This window comes from Peromyscus eremicus, chromosome 16_21 (assembly GCF_949786415.1).
Source record: "Peromyscus eremicus chromosome 16_21, PerEre_H2_v1, whole genome shotgun sequence".
NCBI lineage: Eukaryota > Metazoa > Chordata > Mammalia > Rodentia > Cricetidae > Peromyscus > Peromyscus eremicus.
The window spans coordinates 28,560,308-28,583,523 of record NC_081432.1 but is presented as its reverse complement, the minus strand read 5'-3'; positions in this window follow the sequence as shown (position 1 = coordinate 28,583,523).

Here is a 23,216-nt window from a genome sequence, read left to right as displayed (position 1 = left end):
TTTCTGTAGTTTTTGTTGTTGTTGAAATCCAACTTTAGACCATGGTGGTCTGATAGAACACAGGAGGTTATTCCAATTGTTTTGTATCTGTTTAGATTTGTTTTGTGACCAAGTATGTGGTCGATTTTAGAGAAGGTTCCATGGGGTGCTGAGAAGAAGGTATATTCTTTTTTATTAGGATGGAATGTTCTGTAGATGTCGATTAAGTCCATTTGAGTCATGATATCAATTAAGTCCTTTATTTCTCTGTTAAGTTTCGATTTGGGGAATCTGTCCAGTGGTGAAAGTGGGGTGTTGAGGTCTCCCACTATTAATGTGTGGGGTTTTATATGTGATTTAAGCTTTAATAATGTTTCTTTTACATATGTGGGTGCCCTTGTGTTTGGGGCATAAATGTTCAGAATTGAGACTTCATCTTGGTGGATCTTTCCTGTGATGAGTATGTAATGCCCTTCTTGATCTCTTTTGATTGATTTTAGTTTGAAGTCTATTTTGCTGGATATCAGGATGGCTACACCCGCTTGTTTCTTAAGACCGTTTGATTGGAAAGTCTTTTCCCAGCCTTTTATTTTTAGGTAGTGTCTATCTTTGAATTTGAGATGTGTTTCTTGTATGCAGCAGAAAGATGGGTCCTGCTTTCGTATCCATTCTGTAAGCCTATGTCTTTTTATAGGTGAATTAAGTCCATTGATATTGAGGGATATTAATGACCAGTGATTGTTCATTCCTGTTATTTTTTGGTGGTGATGTGTGTGTACTTTTCTTCGTTGGGGTTTACTGCTGTGGCTTTATCTATTGCCTGTGTTTTCGAGGTTGTATCTGACTTCCTTAGGTTGGAATTTTCCTTCTAGTGCTTTCTGTAGGGCTGGGTTTGTGGATAAATATTGTTTAAATCTGGCTTTGTCATGGAATGTCTTGTTCACTCCATCTATGATGATTGAAAGTTTTGCTGGGTATATTAGTCTAGGCTGACATCCATGGTCTCTTAGTATCTGCATTACATCTGTCCAGGACCTTCTGGCTTTCAAAGTCTCCATTGAGAAATTGGGTGTTATTCTGATAGGTTTGCCTTTATATGTCACTTGGCCTTTTTCCTTTGCTGCTCTTAATATTCTTTCTTTATTCTGTACGTTTAATTGTTTAATTGTTATGTGGCGAGGGGACTTTTTTTGGGGGTCTAGTCTGTTTGGTGTTCTATAGGCTTCCTGTATCTTCATAGGCATTTCCTTCTTTAAGTTGGGAAAGTTTTCTTCTATGATCTTGTTGAATATATTTTCTGTGCCCTTGAGTTGGTATTCTTCTCCTTCTTCTACCCCTATTATTCATAGGTTTGGTCTTTTCATGGTGTCCCAAATTTCTTGGACATTTTGGTTCATGACTTTGTTGACTTTAGTGTTTTCTTTGACTGATGAATCTATTTCTTCTATTGTATCTTCAACGCTAGAGATTCTCTCTTCCATCTCTTGCATTCTGTTGATTATACTTGCATCTGAAGTTCCCAATCGTTTTCTCAGATTTTCTATTTCCAGCATTCCCTCTGTTTGTGTCTTCTTCATTTTTTCTATTTCCCTTTTCAGGTCTTGGACTTTTTCCTTCATTTGTTTCATTGATTTTTCTTGATTTTCTTTCAGTGTTTTATTGTTCTCTTCCAGGACTTTTTTGATTTCTTCTAATTTGTTTGCCCTTTCCTCTAGTTGTTTACAGCATTCTTCACATTTTTTTGTCTTTTCCTCTACACGAGCCTCTAGCTTCTTCATGATGACATTCATAAGGCTATTTTCTTCTGCTTCTTCCAATTTCTGATGTTCAGGTCTAGGTGTTGGAGGAGGGCTAGGGCCTGGTGATGGTGTATTGCTATTCATTTTGTTGTATGTGTTTCTGCCTTGATGTCTGCCCATCTCCTTGTGGTTCGTTCTTGACCTTATCCACACACTTGGTTCAGACAGAGCTGACAGATTCAGGAAGTCTCTCTCTCTTTTCCAGATGGGAGCTCTCTTGTCCAAATTGGAAGTCCGGGGCAGGATGGGAGCTCTTGTTCAGAAGGGAAGTCCGGGGAGGATGGGTGCTCTCCTCTCTCTCTCTCTCTCTCTCTCTCTCTCTCTCTCTCTCTCTCCTCCAGATGGGAAATCCGGGGCAAGATGGGAGCTGGGGGCCAGCCTCTAAGTATCAAGAAGAGGCTTGGGGCTCGGGCGGATGGGCGTGGGGGCAGGGCGTGGAGACTGCAGGGTCTGCCAGGGGTCTTGGAGAAGGGGATCCTTCCTGGTGGGGCTAGAAGGGAACCTGCCCAGTGACCAGAACCTGGGGCCAAGTTGGGCAGGTCTTCCCGGGAGTGGCTGGTGCCCAGGGATGGGGTCGGGGGCAAGCTAGGGCACTCACCTGTGCTTCAGAAGGGAAGTCACGGGCAAGATGGGAGCTGGGGGCTGGCCTCTAAGTCTCAGGAAGAGGCTTGGGGCTCAGGTGGATGGGCGTGGGGGCAGGGCGTGGAGACTGCAGGGTCTGCCAGGGGTCTTGGAGAAGGGGATCCTTCCTGGTGGGGCTAGAAGGGAACCTGCCCAGTGACCAGAACCTGGGGCCAAGTTGGGCAGGTCTTCCCCGGAGTGGCTGGTGCCCAGGGATGGGGTCAGGGGCAAGCTAGGGCACTCCCTGCTTTTGTTTTCAAATTTAAAAAATACAAAGACCTCACAGCCAGAGTCTGTTTCTTGATCATTCTGTTCCCTTGTCTGAAGGTCAACAGCATTCCTGTTTCCTCCATGGTTTCTAGAGGTTGTGTAGTCACAGATGAATGTGCTGCCCCCTGCACCCATCTTATCTGTTAGGGTGTTATGCATTGCTCACTCATTGCCTTCAGTTAATGTAGCTTGAGAATAACTCCACACAGATGTAAATAACTGCTTCATTCCTTTTTATTCCAGTTACATGATAAACTATGTGGGTATATTCTAATCCAAATTATATTTAAGTACTTTTTTTTCTTTTTTTAAAGAAAAAATTAAATTTCTGTTGCCGGCCAGTGGTGGCACATACCTTTAATCCCAGCACTTGGGAGGCAGAGGCAGGTGGATCTTTGTGAGTTCGAGGCCTGCCTTATCTACAGAGGGAGTTCCACGACAGCCAGGGTTATTACACACAGAAACCTTGCTTCAAAAAATAATAATAATAATTTCAATTTATTTTACATACCAACCAAAGTTTCCCATTCCCCCTCTCCTCCATTCCCTCCACCCACCTTCTTCCTACCCGCAACTCCACCCCCATTCTCCCCATCCACTCCTCAGAAAGGGTGAGGCCTCCTATGGAACTCAGCAATGCATGGCATATCAAAAATGCATGGCATATCAAGTTGAGGCAGGACTAAGCTCTTCCCTGCTCCATCAAGGCTGAGCTAAGCATCTCACTATAGGAGGTAGGTTCCAAAAAGCTAGTTCATGGGCCAGGGACAGATCCTGGTCTCACTGCTATAGCCCCACAAACAGATCAAGCTATGCAACTATCACCCACATGCAGAGGGTCTAGGTTGCATGCAGGTTCCCTAGCTGGCAGTCTAGAGTACATGAACTCCCAAGAGCTTGGGACAGCTGTCTTTGTGGATTTCCCCATCACGATCTTGATTCCCATGGCTCATACAATTTTTCCTCCCTCTCTTCAGCAGGACTCCAGGAGCTAGGCCCAATGCTTGGCTGTAGATCTCTGTGTCTGCTTCCATCAGTTACTGGATGAATATTCTATGATGACAATTAGGGTAGTCACCAATCGGATTACAAGAGAAGGACAGTTCGGGCACCCTCTCCATTACTGCTGAGGGACTTAGCTGGGGTCATTCTTGTGGATTCCTGGGATTTCCCATGGCACCAGGTTTCTCCCGATCCCCATAAAGGCTCCCTCTTTCAAGATCTCTTTCATTGCTCTCCCTTTCTGTCCCTCCCTCAACTTGACCATACTGACCCCTCATGTTCCCATCCCTCAATCCTCCCCCTCTACCCCCTCTCTCTGCTCCCAGTTTACCCAGGAGATCTCATCTACTTCCCCTTCCCAAGGTGATCCATGCATCCCTCTTAGGGTCCTCCTTGTTACCTATATTTTTTAATGAACATTTACACTGTTTAAAAATCATTGATAATATTATGAATGATGATTATTACACACACACACACACATTCATTCACAGGTCTGTTGTTCTTATTGCTAACCAAATACACACAAAAAGTAGTGTTACTACTTTCAACAGACAGTCCACATTGTTGCTTTAAAGCAAATCTATATATTTAAACAAAATCTGTGCTCAAAGACCGTCCTGCAGAGGTTAGCAACATTACTCAACTTGACTTGGTCACTGGGGATCCAGATGTCTCCTCAAATGTTATTCTGGATGTACATTTGAAGGTATTTCTGAATTAAGTTAACATTCAATATGTGAAAGCAGATTGGATAAAAAGGATTGCCATCATGGCCTACTCATAGAAATAGATGAAATGATGAAACTTCTCAACTTTACTTGGACTGATCAGGATCCCAGTTTCCTGTCACTGGACTGGAACTCTTTTTCCAGCACTCCTGTGTCTCCAGCTTGCCCATGGTAGTTCTTCATGACCATATGAACACAGTAACTGTAGTAAGTCTCTCCATTCTCTGTTTCCATCTTATACTGCTTTCTGGACACAGTTCAAGGACATATCTCGGTGTTGCCTATGAACTGCTAATCTGGAAAACGTGTAATTTCAACATACAAATTGTAGTGAGACTTGAAAACAAGGGAGAGTCTAGGCCAGTGGTTCTCAACCATCCTAATGCTGTGACTCTTTAATACAGTTACTCATGTTGTGATGACCCCCAACCATAAAATTATTTTGTTGCTACTTCATAACTGTACTTTTGTTACTGCTATGAATTGTAATGTAAATATCTGATATACAATCTTTGTGAAAGGGTTGTTTGACCCCCAAAAAGGTCATGACCCACAGGTGAGAACCACTGGTCTAGGGCATATATTCTGAGACTACTTACAGTGCTTGCAAACCTTTTTCTTTCTTTCTGAGAGTTCCAGCAGTGCACAATAAGGAAGGCTCCCTAATTTCAACTAGAGCATGTCTGGAAATTGTAATACATATTGAAAGTAGATATACTGGCCTGCTTCTAGAAAGCAAGGCCAAGGGAAATTAAAATATTTTATTGGCTAATAAACACTGATATCAATGTTACAGGTGTCTACAATATCAATAAGAAAATGAAGAGAGGCTGTCATTTTGAAGGCTCAAATGAAGACCAGATAATTGAAAATGATTTATCATGCATAATAAAAGAATGCTTTGCTCTGGTCAGGCAGTGGTGACGCACGCCTTTAATCCCAGCACTCGGGAGGCAGAGGCAGGAGGATCTCTGTGAGTTAGAAGCCAGCCTGGGCTACAAAGTGAGTTCCAGAAAAGGCTCAAAGCTACAAAGATAAACCCTGTTTCAATGCCTCCCCAATAAGAATTCTCTGGAAAGTCATTCAACTCCTTTAATAACAGAAAGAAAGAAAGGGGGAGGAAGGGAGGGAGGGAGGGAGGGAGGGAGGAAGAAGGAAGGAAGGAAGGAAAAAAGAAAAGAAAGGAAAGAAATTAATTTAATGAAATAGGATCCAAATAGTATACATAGGGGAAGTTAATTAAAAAAATTAAATAGGTAAGCTGTGAAAAGAACAGCAAAATGTAAACTGAAAGATGTATTAAATGATTTTGTTTCTTATGGGCCACAATAAAGAGCATAAATGATGCTTTAGGGAAAAATACGGAAGGAAGTGTTACAAAGTATGACATGGACAGACACACACACAAAAAAGTTAAAAGCCAAATATCTTGACAGGTGTGTAATTCCAGTACTCAGGAGGCAAGGGAAGATGGTTAGTTCCAGGCCAATTTGGACTACAAAATGAGGCTCTTGTTTAAAATTTATATATAATATTATATATAAATAATTATATAATATAAATATATATACAAATATATATACATATACACACACACACACACACACACACACACACATATATATATATATATATATATATATATATATATATATATATATATAGTGTTCCCTGAAGAAGTCCAAATATTTTGTACTTTAGCACAAAGAAAGGGACTTTCAGGTATCTATCCTTTTTTTCGTTGTATATTATGCTTCCCAAAGAGGACTGTGGGAGAGGGTAACTGTGGTGGGAAGACGCTGAATAAATTCCAGTGCATAAAGTTGACATACATAAATCACAAACACAGACATTGATATCCACAGAGATATGGAATGCTGTCCTTGATATGATGCAATGAAAGCAACAATCAACTACTGTGGCCTTCCTGTCAGAAAAATAGAATTCTTTTCTAATCATGACAATAGTATGAGACAAATTCTGATGGAGGAGCATCATTCAAAGTAGCTGGCAAGTTTGACCCTCAAAACTATAAAATCCATGAAAAAATAATAAACAAAAAATTGCTAGGTCTAAGAAGATCCCTTGAAAGCTTGACAAGAAGATGTACTGCTGCATGCTGGGTAGAATCCCAAAGCAGAAAACGACATTAACTAAAATCTAGGGGAATGTGAATAAATGAACTGTAGTTGCCCTTTATGCAACCACAGCAAATCATTCAGTGTAACGAGTACACATACCAACCCTAGATATGTGAACCAGGGATTTAAAATTCTTTGTACTACAGTCTCAACATTTAAAAATCCTTTCAAAATATTTGCAATTCATATTCATAAAGATCAAAGCCCCTGGAGAAAAATCAGAAAAGGTCACAGCCAAAAAGTTTAGGGAAAAGAAATATAAATAGTTCTTTCTAGAAAAATGTTGTTTCGTCTCACACATTAAAATCATGTTTTCACTTTTCAAGCTAGCAAAAATAAATGTTTGATAAGTCTACAGAAGTTGTAAAATCTATTCAAAAATTCTTAGATTTTTTTCCCAACAGAGAATTCTTAGGTCTATACCCTCTCTTGAGCATGGGTTATATTTATTGACTCCCTTTTCATTAAAAAAAAATTTATGCAATATAGATGTAAGGATTTATGACTTCTAAATCATGAAGGGCTTGATGTTTTCTTTGTAGGGGCTGCACCTCTCTTAGATCACTTTCTGTGAGAAAGCCTTTTGCAGATTCCATATGATGGGAACTGAGGTCTCTGCCAACAGTCATTTCGGATATTGATCCTGCAGCATCATTAAGCAATGTCCTCTCACATGTGTGAGGCAAAACAACTGTGGGTGGGGGGACTTGTGAGGGAGGAAGCAATGGAGAAGCTGACAGACACAGAGGATGGCAATGGAGTGTGAATCTAAGTTGAAAATGAGAGACACCACAGTCTGTTGTATGAAAGTAGAATCTTTCCTGAGTTTTTAAATGTTTTATAGTATAAGCTAAAGCTAGAACATACTTCAACATGGAGAGGGGACTTGGGCACTCAATCCTACCCTTAGTCCTGGAGCTATTAGCAATTGTGTGCTGCTGGGAAGAGAGTCAGTGTTCTCTAAGAATGTAGTCCTTTGTGAGTCCATGATGTCCAGTTGAAAACCACACACTCAAGAACAGTTAGGAAGCAAAAAAGTTTTGAAGGAAAACAACAAAGGAATGAGAAACAGGTTATTTCTACAGAAACTACTTGGCCTTTGAAGTTCCCTTCAATCACTAAATGGTAGTGGGAAGAAATAAAAACATTACAGAATTAGGGGACAATGAACTGATGATACAATCATTTGTACCTAGGCAAGGTAATTTTTATCTTGGAAATTCTTATAGACTTGTCTTAGTAACATACCTATATTTTACCCATGATCTTCATGGAAAAGTTGATTGATATGCACTTTGGTCCAGAAAATGAACAATTAAGGCTAAAATAACTGTTGTATAAAGAATTGATATTTCTTCTCTGGATCTTAGAATATATGTTTATAAAATAATATCAAAAGTATGCTTGATTGTTTGTTATCATATAGTATTGACAGTTATCTTTAGAATGACAGCTAGTATTGCTTTTGTAATAGAAATGAATAATTTTATTCTTAAATGACCTACAAGATGTGAGCAGGATGTCTTGTCAATTACATGCTCAATAAACCAAATAAAATGTCATCTTAACAAGAAGCAGTCAAAATTACATAAAAAGTTATCTCACTGATACCCCTCTCTTTGGAATATCTTAAAAAGTCAGTCATATAATTGCATGGCAAAAGCACAGAGTGTAGATTTATTTCTGGATCTTCTATTCTGTTTCATTGGTATATATATATCAAGTGCCATGCTGCCTGAGACAAAATGACTCTGTAGTATAATTTGAGGTGAGATAGTATATTACCTCAAGCAGTGTTTTTTCTGCTATGAATTACTTTGGCTATCATATGACCAAGCTTTTTAGCATAATCCTAAAAGAATCCTTTTCTACCATAGAGATATGTATACATTTATGTTTATTGCTGCATTATTCACAGTAACAAGGAAGTAGGACCAGTCTACTAGATGTTCATCCACACATGAATGGACAATGAAAATGTAGTATGTATATACAATGGGGTTTTATTGAGCTGTAAATAAAAAAATTAAATTTGCAGTAAAATGGATCAATCTGGAAAGTGTTATGTTTAGTGAGATATTAATAATTCAGTCTCAGAAAGACAAACTCACATGTTCTCTCTCATGCCTGAATCTTAGCTAGTAATATTATATATTTGTATATAAGTGAGGTAGTATGGGTATAGACTATCAACCTAAAACAGAGAGTATAATAACAGAAAACAGCTTTGAGGAAAGGTAGAGTATGATAGGGCACAACTAACAGGGAAGGGGAAAAATGCTACTGGAGGTGGAAGTGTAGAGTGAGAGGTCAGGGAAATGTGGAAGGAAAGGGAGGGGCCAGAGTCAGCAAAATAAATTCTGTTTGAAATATCATAAGGAACCTAATATCATGTGCATGCTACTTAAAAGTTTAATATTAAATAAATCTCTCTTTTATAGGTATCTACCTACTCTCTAGCTACCTAACTTCTTCAGTCACTTTCCTAAGTGGGACACTAAGAAAAGAACAATGGTCTAGCCAAATACACAATCACAAAGTAATTTTTCTAGCAGTGCAATGATTTCCTTTCTTTTCCTTACTATCCTTTGTGTATCAGACCTGTCCTGTTGGAGGTGGCTTTTTCCCTGAGTATTAAACTGAAAACCCATTCATGGAGATTTAGCTAAGCTTAGATACAGGAGAGACTGGGTGAAATGGTGTCTGAGAAACCATCATAGAGTCGTTAACATTTACAACACACTCCTATTTTACTTTTGGTTTTGACAACATGTTTCTACTTGTATGGATATTAATATTTCTCTCCTCATGGATTTAAAACAACTATCAGGAACTTCTCCCAAGGTTTTAAAAACTTACGTCTATTCTCCAATTATAGGTGCTGGGTTTTAGAACAACCTGATGTTAATTTAAAAATTTTATATTATCAGCAGAATATTGATAATTACGGGAGGCATAGATAGATGCTAAAGAGATTTTTTTATTTTAATTTTTTTTTTTTTTTGGTTTTTTGAAACAGAGTTTCTCTGTGTAGTTTTGGTGCCTGTCCTGAATCTCGCTCTGTAGACCAAGCTGGCTTTGAACTCATAGAGATCTTCCTGGCTCTGCCTCCCGAGTGCTGAGATCAAAGGCATGTGCCAACACCGCCCAGTAAGAGATATTTTTTTAAGTGAGTTATCTAGGAAAAAATTCTTTCAACTGAATTTCTCAACTACACAGTTAAAAATTACTTAGTTTTCTATTTTATTATTTATTTTAAGTTTTTTAAGTGTATGAGTGTTTTATTTGTATGTATATCTGTGCACTGCATGTGTGCCCTGTACCAGTGAAGGCTAGAAAAGGGCAGGGGATCCTTGGAACTAGAGATACAGATGGTTGTAAGTGGCCATGTAGGTGCTTGAATTGAACCCAGGTCATCTACAAGAGCAGCCAGTGCATTTAACTACTGAGCCATCTCTCCAGCCTCAGGTATCTATTTCAGCTGACAGAGATATATGATGCAATAACACATAAAGAAAAAGATTGATAGAATATGAAAATGAATGGAAAAAGTTGTTCATGGATAGGATGATTTTATAACTGCTATAAAAAAAACATTCATTTAGAAGCAAGATAATCGTGTCAATCTTGATCATATGACTCAACCATCGCTTGTATATTTTTATTCCTGTGCTGTTTTCCCCCCAATAGCTATGGTGGCAACTTACAAGTAAATTTAATCATCTAACAATCTTGATTTTGGAGATCAGTGTTAGCAGGTAATTATAGGATGAAATCATTGAATCATACTTAAAACAAGTGAATTCTAATAGTAGTAACAGCTAATGCTTACTCTGGTCCAGGCTTATTAGAAATATTACCTATGCTAATTCATTAACCATTCAGAACACCTAACTGAAAATATTACTATATTTTAAAGATGAAAAATATTACTGTTGACTGTAATTTTTCTGGATGTGTCTTTAGAATACTCAGCATATTGTATATATGTATATTGGCTATGGAAGGTTATCAGGAAGCAGATTGCACTAATTATAACAACTAGCTATGGAATAATGCCTTTAAGATGTCAATTATAATCCATAAGATGTGGCTACATACTTATTGAAAACCTGGTATATGAAGTCTGCCACCATGAGCAGCAGGTAAGTATAGAATTTGCTGAAAAACTAAAAGTGGAATTTTCTGGAAAGATAGAGTTTTTAGAAGAAAAAAAGAAAAAAAAGTAATCACGGAGTGCATAATAGTTCATTTCCATTCTTATAAACAGTGTATAGAATTCCCCATTTTTCCACATTGATGACAGCATTTCACTATTTTATTGTCTTATTTATGATAGCAATTCTAACTGGGTAAGATCACATTCTATTATAGTTTGATTTCCATTTCCTCAAAGATTAGTTATTTTACTGTAGCACCATTCATAATAGCCAAGGCAAATAACTGTCTTAAGTATCTAAAAACTGATAAATGGAGCAAAAAATGAGACGCCTATACTGTGGAATATTGTAAAAACACATTGAACTTCTGCCATTTTTGGCCATATTTCAAAAGAAAGCTGGAGATTTTATACTGAGTAAAATAAATAGAGACAGAAAGATAAATACTGTATGAGGTCATGTAATCTGAACAAGTTGACCTCATAGAACCAAAAATAAAAACAGTTACCAGAGACTGAAAAGAGTCTAGGGAGACTATCAGAAGAATTAGTCAATGAATGCAAAGATATCAGTCAGAAAGAATGAATAACTCCTCTGTACTCTTCCACAGCAGCATGGCAATGCTTGACAAGCTGGTACCCCATATTTAAATTTATCCAGAACAGAAGTTTTTATATGTGAACTCATCAATGCTTGTGAGGTTGTGAATGTGTATGGTAACATCACTGTACCTCATCTCCATGTGAGATTAGTGTGACTCTTGGTTTTTTTATTATTATTAAGAGATTTTCTATTCATTTTACATATCAACCATGAATTCCCCTGTCCTCTCTCCTCCCACCCCCCAGCCTTCTCCTCTAACCCACCCCCCCTTCCCACCTCCTCCAAAGCAAGATCTCCCCTGGGGAGTCAGCAGACCCTGATACATTCAGTTGAGGCAGGTCCAAGCCCCTCCTCCCTGCACTAAGGCTGAGCAAAGTGTCTCAGTATAGACACTAGGTTCCAAAAAGCCAGCTCATGCGCTAAGGACAGGTCCCAGTCTCACTGCCTGGGGGCCCCCTAAACAGTTCGAGCTAAACAACTGTCTCACTTATCCAGAGGGCCTAGTCCAGTACCATGGAGGCTCCTTAGCTATTGGTTCACAGTTCATGTGTTTCCACTAGTTTGGCTAGTTGTCTCTCTGCTTTTTCCAATCATAGTCTCAATATCTCTTGCTCATATAATCTTTCCTCTCTCTCGTCGATGAGATGGTTCTCATTAAATGTTAGGCTCACAACCAAAAATATAAGAGATTTTTGCGAATACATTAAAAACAAAACAAAACAAAGCAGAACAGAACTAAAAAAAGAAAATAGCTTGTTTTTATAGAGACACTATTCCAGAGGGGGTGGTGTACTTGCAGTCTGTTGATACTACCCATACACTCACAGAAGAATGTGCAAGTGGCAATGATGCCTCTGAAGTCATGGCCAGTGCATAATAGAGCAAAGACTTCCACTTCCACTTCCTGACTGGGTCAAACTCATGAAGGTGTCAGTAAATAAGTATACACTGACAAAAGGCCCAGCATAGAACTTCCCTATGCTGTGGTCTTCCACGCAACTGTCCTCTCTATGCACCAATGTAGGATGGAATCTGGGGCTTAATGTCTCAAGGTGACCCTTGTATGTTCTCTGCATGTGAAGCTTGATTCTTTAGCTAGATCAAGGGTTACCTTGAAACAACTATTTCTGGCTGTGGAGTGTGTGTGTTTGTGTGTGTGTGTTGTTGTTGTTGTTGTTTTGTTTTGTCACACTGGCTTTCTCCTGCATTCTGTAATCAGTGCAGCACTCACATAGGTTTCCAATGTTTATTTTTAATGTAAATAGTCTAGAAAATGTTCTTTGATCCTCAAAGTTTACTTAATTTTTTTTCTTTCTCTAAATTCCATTTTTGTATTTACTCCACAAAATTTGGTTTCTTTCATGAAAAGTACAATTTTGATATAGTTATGACTTAATTTCTTCTCTTTCTCCTTCAGATAGCACTGGCGCATGAGTAGCATCTAACCCTGTTCAAATATTTTTAAATATATGGCTTTTAAAATGCACATTGATTTTAAAGACCATTTGACCTTGTCTTATTCCATTTTAATTTCTAAATATTTCTAAATATACAGCTCTTTAAATGTATACTAATTTGAAAGACTAATTGACCTTGTTTTATTCCATTTTCATTTCTAAGTAATTAATTCACAGATCAAGTATAATCTTTAGTAATTTATTTGATCCTGTATTTCAAAAAATTATTTCATTGCACAGTAGCACCTCATTGATTGCCAAGGCAATTAATTACACATTAGCTATAACAACCTTTTTCTTTTTCAAGTTTCTTTACAAAATTCTTTGGGAAGAAACTACTGTGTTTACTATATCAGGCTAAAATCTATGCATTTGCCATTTATCTATACCTGATATCTATCACTTACTTATCTCTCTATCATTTATCATTTATCATTTATCATTTGCAGATATAAAGCTATGAGTTGGTCATATTCATATAGTAAATTAACAAAGGCAAGACACACACACACACACACACACACACACACACACACACACACACACACACCCCTTTACAGTATAAAGGGTGAGGTGAAAATAAAACATAAAAAAGATAAAATTTAAAAAAGAAAAAAAAAAACATGGTAAGACATTATGAGACAGCTTCCAGAAGATCCCATCAAGTTCATTTTCTGTTGATCATGCTGGGAATGTAGTCAAGTGTGGTATAGCTGTATCTTGAGGTAGAGCGATTCCCATCTTTCTGAGGAACCGCCACACTAATTTCTACAGTGGCTGCACAAGTTTTCTATCTATTTTTAAAATTTTATTCTTTTTTATTTTTATATATTCTCTCTCTCTCTCTCTCTCTCTCTCTCTCTCTCTCTCTCTCTCTCTCTCTCTTCACCATTCAGATCCCTTGCATATATATATTATAGCTTCTGGTTTTGTGTTTTTATGGGAATCCTGAGCATGCGAAGGAGTCAATCTCTGTGTTTTTATCTGTTTCTTGTGCCTTTGGGGGCTCTATTTTCCTTCTGCTTTGTTGTTTTGTCATATTCTGATGTGTTAGTTTTTGTTCTATCTTATTATATTTTATTATTATCCCTTAGAAGCCTGTTCATTTTCTAATGAGAGACAGAAAGAGATTGAATCCATATTGGAGGGAAAGTGGGGAGGAAATGGGAGGAATCAATAGAGGGAAGGGAAACTGTAATCAGGGTATAGTATATGGAAAGAAAACGTTTTAAATAAAAGAAAAATAACAATAATATTAAAATATTACTTGACCAAACATGGTAATCTGGTAGAGGAGATGTTATGCCAGGAGGAGGAATTTCGATTTTATCCCACAAGAAAAACCCAAGGAAGTTTTGGCGCAGAGAAAAGCACAATGAAAACAATCATTTCGAAATGTTTCTCTGATGGAGACCAAATTAGTTCCGAAGTTATTACAGGAACTGAGTGTGGGAATATAGGATAGTGGCTGGTGAGAGAGGAATGGGGAACAAATGCTGAGGGCTTTAAAAAGAAGAGTTGGAGATTCTGTCGATCAGACAGAGTAAAGAAAGAATCACCTATGATTACTGCAAGGACTACACTCCATGGAAGGAATGCAGTGTCGGTGTTGTAGAGGGTCTCTCACACACTGCCACACCTCTCTGAGGCAGCCGTATTACGATTTGTCAGCAATTCTTCTCTTGATAGGTTTGTAAATGGATGCATTTCCATTAGTACTTTGAATTAAATTCACTTTACTCTTAACTTTTATGTAAGGTCAATTAAACAATATTTTGGAGTACTGGAAAAATATATTTCATATTAATTTAAGCTACATGCCTGAGAAACACTACGTAACATTCATGAAACATCTTTCTTCAAGAAAATGATTAGCGTTACCACTTGTAAATTTTTAATAATTAAATTAGAAGAGAAATATTTCCTGTAAATATATTATAGACCATAATCCAAAGATTTAGTTATAAATTTATTTGGGGAAAAATATTGTGGAAAGTATTTTCTCTCTCCCAAAGTTAAGATCATAATTTTGTGGTTTGACTTTGTTGATAGAGATATAGCATTTAACCTGGCATTTTCAAGATTAAATTTATTTAAATAATGGGATTTTTCAAATTGTTTTTTAAACCAACTTCAATGTAAAATTTAGTTTACGTAGCAAAACATTTCACTGCATTTTCCTCAACTCTCTCTGCATAGAGAATAAACCACAGTAAGTCCAAATGTCTCCTTTAATTCCATGAACTTTTAAGTGTGTCTATGTAAATTCAGAGGGTACCTGTCTCTCTTGTCTGGTAGAATGCATGGAAAGAGGAAGAAAGATTGTAATTAAAGCATTTCAGAACTCAGACTTTCCCTAAATTGAGACAACATTTCCTTGAGTTTGTGCAGAAGCACTTTCATTGTACATGAAATATGGTGAAAATTCCTATAATCACAACTGAAAACTTTCTGAATATTTAACTTCTCAGTATTTTCTACATGTTAAAGTATCTATGATTTAATAAAGGAGGGTATCGTGAAAAAATATGAGGTGGAGACTAGCATGTTTGTGTGAATTCTCCATGGCCATGTTGTTCCCAGAAGCAGATGCGATCTGGGACTCAGCTTGCCTTCTTGCTGATAGATATTCTTTTCAGCCTGTAATAGAGGCCATATACATGAACTGGTATATTGTAGGAATAAATTTCCTTCCTTTCTATGGAGTTTTGGAAATGTTTGGTAATTCTCTGAGGGAACATCAGAGACTAAATGATTCCTCATATACATAGAGGAAGACACTGATGTAAGGATAAAACATTGACCATAAGTCACAAGAATGGTGTGCTTAAATTCATAGGCTCTGATTCATAGGTAATAGTCACAAAAACTAGACCCATGAACAGCAGCCGTGGCAACTACCAGTCTAGATGGGTAGACATATGCAAATGGAATTTTTAGATGTATATGTTTAAACTGGGGTATCCAAAGAAGTCAGAAAATTAATAAGAAGGCATGTGTGTGAGGGGGTGCTTCAAGGAATGAGGGATAGAATACATAGAGTGAAAAAGGAAAGGGAAATAATTGAGTAGGAAGAGTGGAATGTGTTGAAGATGGGAGGAGGATAAGGTAGAGGAGAAAATATATGAATGGCTAACTAAGACTAAAAATATCTGAAAAGGCTATATGGAACCTACTACTGCAGATACTTTTTAAAATATCACATACACAGGGCTACCCTCTGTAGGGGGCGACAATGCTTTTTAAGACTCCATAAGTTACCAAATAAAAATCCTAGCACCAGCTGTGGTTTGTCTCTTTTAGAGTTATTGGTCAATGAGTTCTCACAAACAGTTCCCCCACATCCCACCCCACCCCACCAAATATTACAGGCTATTGCCATTGCTCTGGGTTCATCTAGAGTTTGAAGGTAAGATCATATTGCTTAAGACACCACATTTGTAAGTCATAAAGCATGGAAAATCAAGCTAGTACCAACCTGGAAGCTTCATCCCTACTAGTTAGCTTTCATAATGACAGAAGCTTCTATTTGTGCTACTCAGGGAGAAAAGTACTCAACAATAATAGTTATTTGTCACCCTTCTATTGCTGTGATAAAAATGATGACCAAGTCAAATTACAGAAAGAAGTGTTAATTTGAGCCTAATGGTTCAGAGGAGTAAACATGGCAGGCAGGCAGAGAAGCGTGGTGGCAGGCCAGAGACACGGAGAGATCACATCTTTAACCACAGCACAAAGCAGAGAGAGTGAACTGGAAGTGGTGTGAGGCTTTAAACTCTCAACTTCTCCCCAGTAACATAACTTCCCCTAGCGAGGGTACATTTCCCTATAACCTTTCCATATAGTGCTATCAACTGAAAACCAAGCATTCAAAGGCCTGAGTCTAGGGGGACACATCATTAAAACCTCCACACTCACTCAGATGTTAACTCTGGGAATCATAGTAACAACTGGCCTGTGAAGATATTTCTGCTTGTACAATAGTGGCACCAATGTTATCAGAGAAACTAAATATTTTCTGTTTCGATTTAAAGCCTGCTTCACAAGACAGAACTTATATCTGGAATTGTTAACTGGACCAAGACTCCATGGCTGTCTAATTCAAAGTCCCTAGGGGAGAACATAAAAAATATTACTCTGCTAAATGAACATAATTCATAGTTCATCATAGTATTAAACAAACCCATAAATTCTTATCTTTATATTAGTGAATCTCTCAACCATCATTAGAGAAGCTTTATTGTTTTTTAACTAAGTTGTTCTATTTACCAGTAAAGACTCAGGAGTCAGATGTTGGGATGAAAACCTGTTAGATCAGAAAAGACAAGAAGCAAACAGCTGACCTTCCTTTTTGGCTGGAGACCCAGCAAGAGATTGTCTCTCCACTCATCTCACCAAAAAAAAAAAAAAAAAAAAAAAAAAAAAAAGACCATGAATCTCTAAGTCACTCCCTACAACTTCCTGTGCATCTCTCTATTCATATTCCTGGTTCCTCCTTATTTTGTATGGCTAATTCCTGTCAACCAGTTGCTGACTCTGATCCAAGGTTGATTTTATTAACACAGTCTTGAGGTTTCACAGTGCAATCAAAGATCCCAAAACAAAGCTTCCTTATGCAGTAGATGGTGATTAATTCAGAGATCACAACTAATCAACATGCTAGGGATGAGAAACTGTGAAGTGCTCACTTCTAAATGGAATATTTACATCACACTCTCTCTCCCTAAGACTCATGGATCATTGTGGAAGTGTGGAAATATTGTAAACCCCAGAAGTTGTAGATGTGTGCAGCAAAATATTTGCTTAACATGATACCCAAGTTACACCCACAGCAGTTGTAAATGCAAGCAGAAAACTTGCACGAAGATCAAGTCAGCCAAAATACCAGCATAGTTGGAGAAGGGGCTCACAATGTCCCTCTCCTAGCTGTGAAGTTATTCACAACTGATTGCTGCTGGAAGAGAGAGGGAGTTTTCTTTCAGGATGTATCCCATGAGAGACTGTCTATCCATGCTCCAGTATGTGTTCCTATACCCATACACATTTAGGCAGCACTAAGTGAACTCAGTGGCCTTAAAACAAAAGAAAGAAAGGACATGAAGTTGGGAGGGAAAATGGTCAAGAGAATAGGGAAGGAATTTGAGGAGAAGTAATGAGGATTGGATTGGATCAAAATGCATTACACACATGTATGAAATTCTCTAAGAATTAGAAAAATGTTACATTAGTATCTGGGCTTCCAGCATGGGTACTTTCTAACCAAGGAAGAAAAACTCTATAACTCACACGACTCCTGAGTGACCTCATCTAGAAGTCATCCTTCTCCCTGCTATATTATTCTATGTCCCTCATCCCATCTCATTTGCTTGCTTACAGTAGCACATGGTCATTGCTATGAACTGTGAGGTCCTGCCTCTTCATCTAACACCTGGGTAAATACTGGTGTCTGTACCTGTGCACATTACTTCTATTCTGTTGTGTGGAGATAATGAAAGTTTATTCCAGCATCCTCTGTGACTCCAACAAGAGATTCACACAGATGCCAATTTCCTTCCCTACTGCTGTGGAGAGTGTTCAACTTGGACTCTCATTGTGTTTGCTTTACATCTGCACCTCTCTCCTTTGGGATCCCTTGGACCATTTCAATCATGCACATTCCTAAAATGTAACTGCAATGTGGGCTGTTTAGAACAGTCTGTGCCAGGGAACTCTGAGACAGGGTCACGGTCCTGCTTCTGCTCCTTGCATGTTTCTCTCTTTTCTCTGGTTTGACCCCTTTCCTTTTAAAATCCTCAAGTATTACTTAGGTGTGCAGAATAGATAGACTATGTGAGTGTTTGGTGAAAAGTCAGGACATTTTATTTTCACAAAAATGTGAACAACAGAATATATGCACCCTACATTCCTATAAAACAGAGCAATGTAGCAGAGCAACAGCCATATTACTTATGGAGACCCCCAAGTCAAGGGCTGTTTCACAGCAATTGTTGCCTGAGCCAGGAAGATTGCTTGAGGTCACTGAAACACAATGACTCTGTGAGTTGGGTCAGTTCTGCTGCAGTCCTTTTGGATTCATGCTGACAGTTCTGCCAAAAGCCACACACACAAGTGCATACAGCCTCCTCCCCCGAAACAGACGGTGGGTGTATATTACAGAGGCCCTGGATGTGAAAATCCACTGGTTTTCTTAATGCAAAGAGACATTCTGTCTTCCCATTATTGCAAGGCTTTGGCTGAGAACTATTGTACCTGACATCTTTCATCCCACCCTACTTAGCTATACATTTCTATAGCAACAATCAGTGTAGCAACCAGATTCTCATTAATCCTCTGATGTCCCCATTTGGTCTGCAGCTGACAGCCAATATAAGTTCCAGTCCATTGACAGAGTGGAACTCTACTGCCATTTGTCAATATTGCTTGGAAGGAAAGACACAATTCCTTTGTAAATGCCTTGGAAAACACTTTCTTGCTTTTGCTTTCTGTGATTCTTTCTGTCTTTCCATTCTGGACTTCATCTTGTACACTGACCTCACTCACATTCTGCTGTCAGAACTCTCAGCTCTTAGGCTGAGAATAACTGGCTTAGATTTCAATTTTCCATGCTTGCAATTAAGGGCATAGGTGTCATACCTGCTGCCTTCCTGCCTCCTTCCTGCTGTACCAAAGGACTCACACTTGGCATGGATCCTCTTTCTGGTTTTGAATAGTTTCTTCACACAATTAGTTTATTTAAAATATCTACCTATCTTCTTGAGGCAATTTAAAAACATTCTATGAGTCTAATTTTTGATCCCTGCCTGAGTCTGGCCTTAGCATTCAGTCAGTGGAGAATAATAGTCCAAAGGTTTGCATAATACCCTATTGGGAATTAAGCAGCAGTTCAGGTGAATAATGTGAAGGGGTAGATTGACTTTTCATGAGGATGAGAATAGATATGACTTTAGCCATGAAAAGGACAATTGGGAAAGAAGAGTAAAAATCATTAGGGAAAGAAATACCTGCAAGAGAAGCAGTCACAATTGCTGTTGACTTGGATATATGTTGGCTCTACACTCTTTCAAGTCTAAGTATCTTTAAATATGATATGTTCATTAAGTAGAGGCATTATTTTAAAATGGATCCAGAAGCTCATCCATTGGCTTGAAATAAAGGTCATCTGTTTACCAAGAGGGTATGATGTTGTATAATAACTGTTAGAATATTGGAAAGTTCATTGAAATATGAAAAGATAGGATAAGGTTGTTGTTTCTCTGCTGCTCCAACAAATCTATTAATATATAAGAGAAATAACAATAGGCTAACATAAGCAATTAGCACACCTGCCAGTGAGTATAAATATGTAAACAGCTTGAAACTGTAGAAAAAACATCATTTAAGTTAGAATATGTTCTTGCCTTCCAATGGTTAAACAAAATGTGTACTAAAAATATACTAAAGATGTGTTTGTTTCTATTGAGAAAATAAGATGATGGATATGATCCAGGGCTGTAATTCTAGCATCAGGGAGGCTGAGGGAGGGGGCTCCTGAGTTGGAGGCCATCCTTGGCTACATAGAGAGTCAGGAGAGTCAGTCCCCATCCAGGAAGAAGGAAACAAGGGGAGGGAGGGAAGGAAAGAAAGGAAAGTAATAGGGAAGAGAGGAAGGAAGATAGGTGAAAAGGGGAAAGAAGGAAGCAAGTGAAGGGCAAGAGTGAAAGAAAGAAGGAAAATTAGGTCTCATATTAGACTTTCTGCTTTTCTCAGTAAAAAAAACCCTTTATTCCTTGAGTCAAATTACACCAGGGGAAAACAAGGCTTTTAGTTTTATTCCTATTGCTATGAAAAATGCTCTGACAAAAAGCAACAAGGGAGGGGAAAGGGTTTATTTAGCTTGTGATTTCAAGTTACAGCCTATCCTTGGGGGATGGCAAGTGGCTAGTCACATAATATCCAAAGTCAAGAGCAAAGAGAATAAATACACTCTTGCTGGCTTAAATGCTTGCTTGCTTTCAGCTAGTGTTGTTCCCACTTATACTGTGCAGGATACCCTGCCTGGAAAATAGTGCTGTCATAATGAATTGGCTCATTCTTTTCTTTTTTGTTTGTTTTGTTTTGTTTTTCGAGATAGGGTTTCTCTGTGTAGTCCTGGTTGTCCTGGATCTCACTCTGTCGATCAGGCTGGCCTTGAACTCACAGAGATCTACCTGGCTCTGCCTCCTGAGTGCTGGGGTGAAAGGCATGCACCACCACCACCCCGCAAATTGGCTCTTTCTACATTAAATAATACTCAAGTCAGTCACCCACTGGCATGCCTCCAGGCATAGGATCTGGTCCATATAATTCCTGGTAAATATTCTTCTCAGGTGATTCTAGGTTGTGTCAAGTTACAATTAAACCTACACAGCACAACAAGCAAAATAAAAATAGCAATATAAACTTAAAGATATTGTTAAACTACACCACCAATCACTGCCCAGCTTCTCAGCCCTCCTCCTGTCATCAGACTACTTCTCTAGAGGGGTATATTTTCATTTCCAAAACCAATCCTCCTAGACTTGCACAAGAGCTGCATTGTACTTGTTCTTTTCGGTCTGCAAAGCAAATGCCATGATACCAGATGCCTGTACCCCTACACTTCTTTCTTTAGCTATGATGTGATGCTCTGAGAAGAGGTAGATCCTTAATTCCAACAGATATTTCTGTCCAAACTACAATCTCTGTTTCAGCACAGATTACACCAGCTATCAAGGAAACTGCAAAGAAAACACTGGGGTGTTGGGGAACAGAACGGAGCCCAAGGTGTGGGTCCTCGACGCCTCTCCCATAACCAGTGGATTATGAGGGAGCTTTCATCTCCATGAACACACTTTCTTCACTCTGTAGTGCCATCCCCAGAGACCATGAGGGTAATTTTGCTTAGGTATCTTGATCCCACCAAGTCTTGCCCTCGTAACTCTCAAGTGTTAACCACTGTTTGGAAACAAACCACCAAAGATCTTGTTTCTTTGGCATTTAGAGTTTTAGCGGCTATGAGGAGCAGCCCTGTTTTCTTTCTGCATCCATCTGTTTAAGCACTAACTTCATTACAGATGCTCATAGAGTCTTTGCAATGAATCAAGTTACAGGGATGTCATTTGTCATTGGTGTGACCTTTGATCCAATGTAACTGGAGTCTTTTCATTAAAGGGGGTCATTTGGGCATCCATTCATGCCAAAGTAAATGATGCAAAGGATCAAGAGGAATCCATAGTCCTAGAAAAGACGCCTCCAAGCAGATCTTCCTTTTCAGCCTTCAGTAGCAAGCAAACCCAATACCTCAGTCTCAGATTCAGACATGAGAACTGGGACGATACATGTTTACTGTTTAAGGCATACAGTTGGTGGTACTCTGCTGTGGCAGCATGAGCTCACTCACTAATGGTCAACAAGGGCACAGTAATTAGGAACTATATGCCTTCAGAATTTTATACAGGTAAAACACAGTTGGGTGTGAGAATGTTCTCCTGTGATCTTTGTAGGTGATGGGGAGGACCATTAGACATAATTATACAGACTAGAATATTTTTTAAATGATCAGAGTATGCTAGATATTTAGAAGGAACATAATCTGGGGCTTCCCTAGGAAAGCAAGAGGGTGGTCATTCTGTATGGAGCCATCATGGCATTAAAAGATTGACATCCCTTTGTTTTTGCCTTCTTTACATTCATTTACTAAAAGCCAAAGTCATCTACCCTGTGAAATTTTTATCACAAGATTTTGCTAAATGCATTCATGTTGAGATGTCCCTTTAATTTTTTATTTATTTATTGTTGTATTGCCACATTTATTCTTTTTTTTTCATTTTTCTTCATTAAGAAATTTTCTGTTCACTCTACACACCACCCACAGATCCCACCTCCTCCCTCCTCTTACCCCCCCAGCCCTTCCTCCAAAGCCACCCCACATCCCCACATCCCCACATCCCCCAAATCAAGGTTTCCTATGGGGAGTCAGCAGAGCCTGGCACATTGACCCTAGGCAGGTCCAAGCCCTTTCCCACTGCACCAAGGATCTGCAAGGCATCACACCACAGGCACTAGATTCCCAGAAGCCTGCCCATGCACCAGGGATGGATCCCAATCCCCTTGCCTGGGTGCCCCCCAAACAGTTTGAGCCCAACAACCGTCTTCCATATCCAGAGGGCCTAGTCCAGTCCCATGGTGGCTCCACAGTCACTAGTCTACAGTTCATGGGCTTCCACTAGTGTGGCCCATCATCTCTGCACATCATCCCTCTAATTTTTAAATGATTTTTGTGTGTATGTGTGTGATGTGGGCATATGAGTGGTACACTTGCCATGGTTGTGTTACTCTGTGTGTGTGTGTGTGTGTGTGTATGTAGGTACATGCTTGCTAAGGCTATATGTATATATGTAATGTGTGTCTCTGTGTAGGTGCATGCTTGCAAAGAATATATATATATATATATATA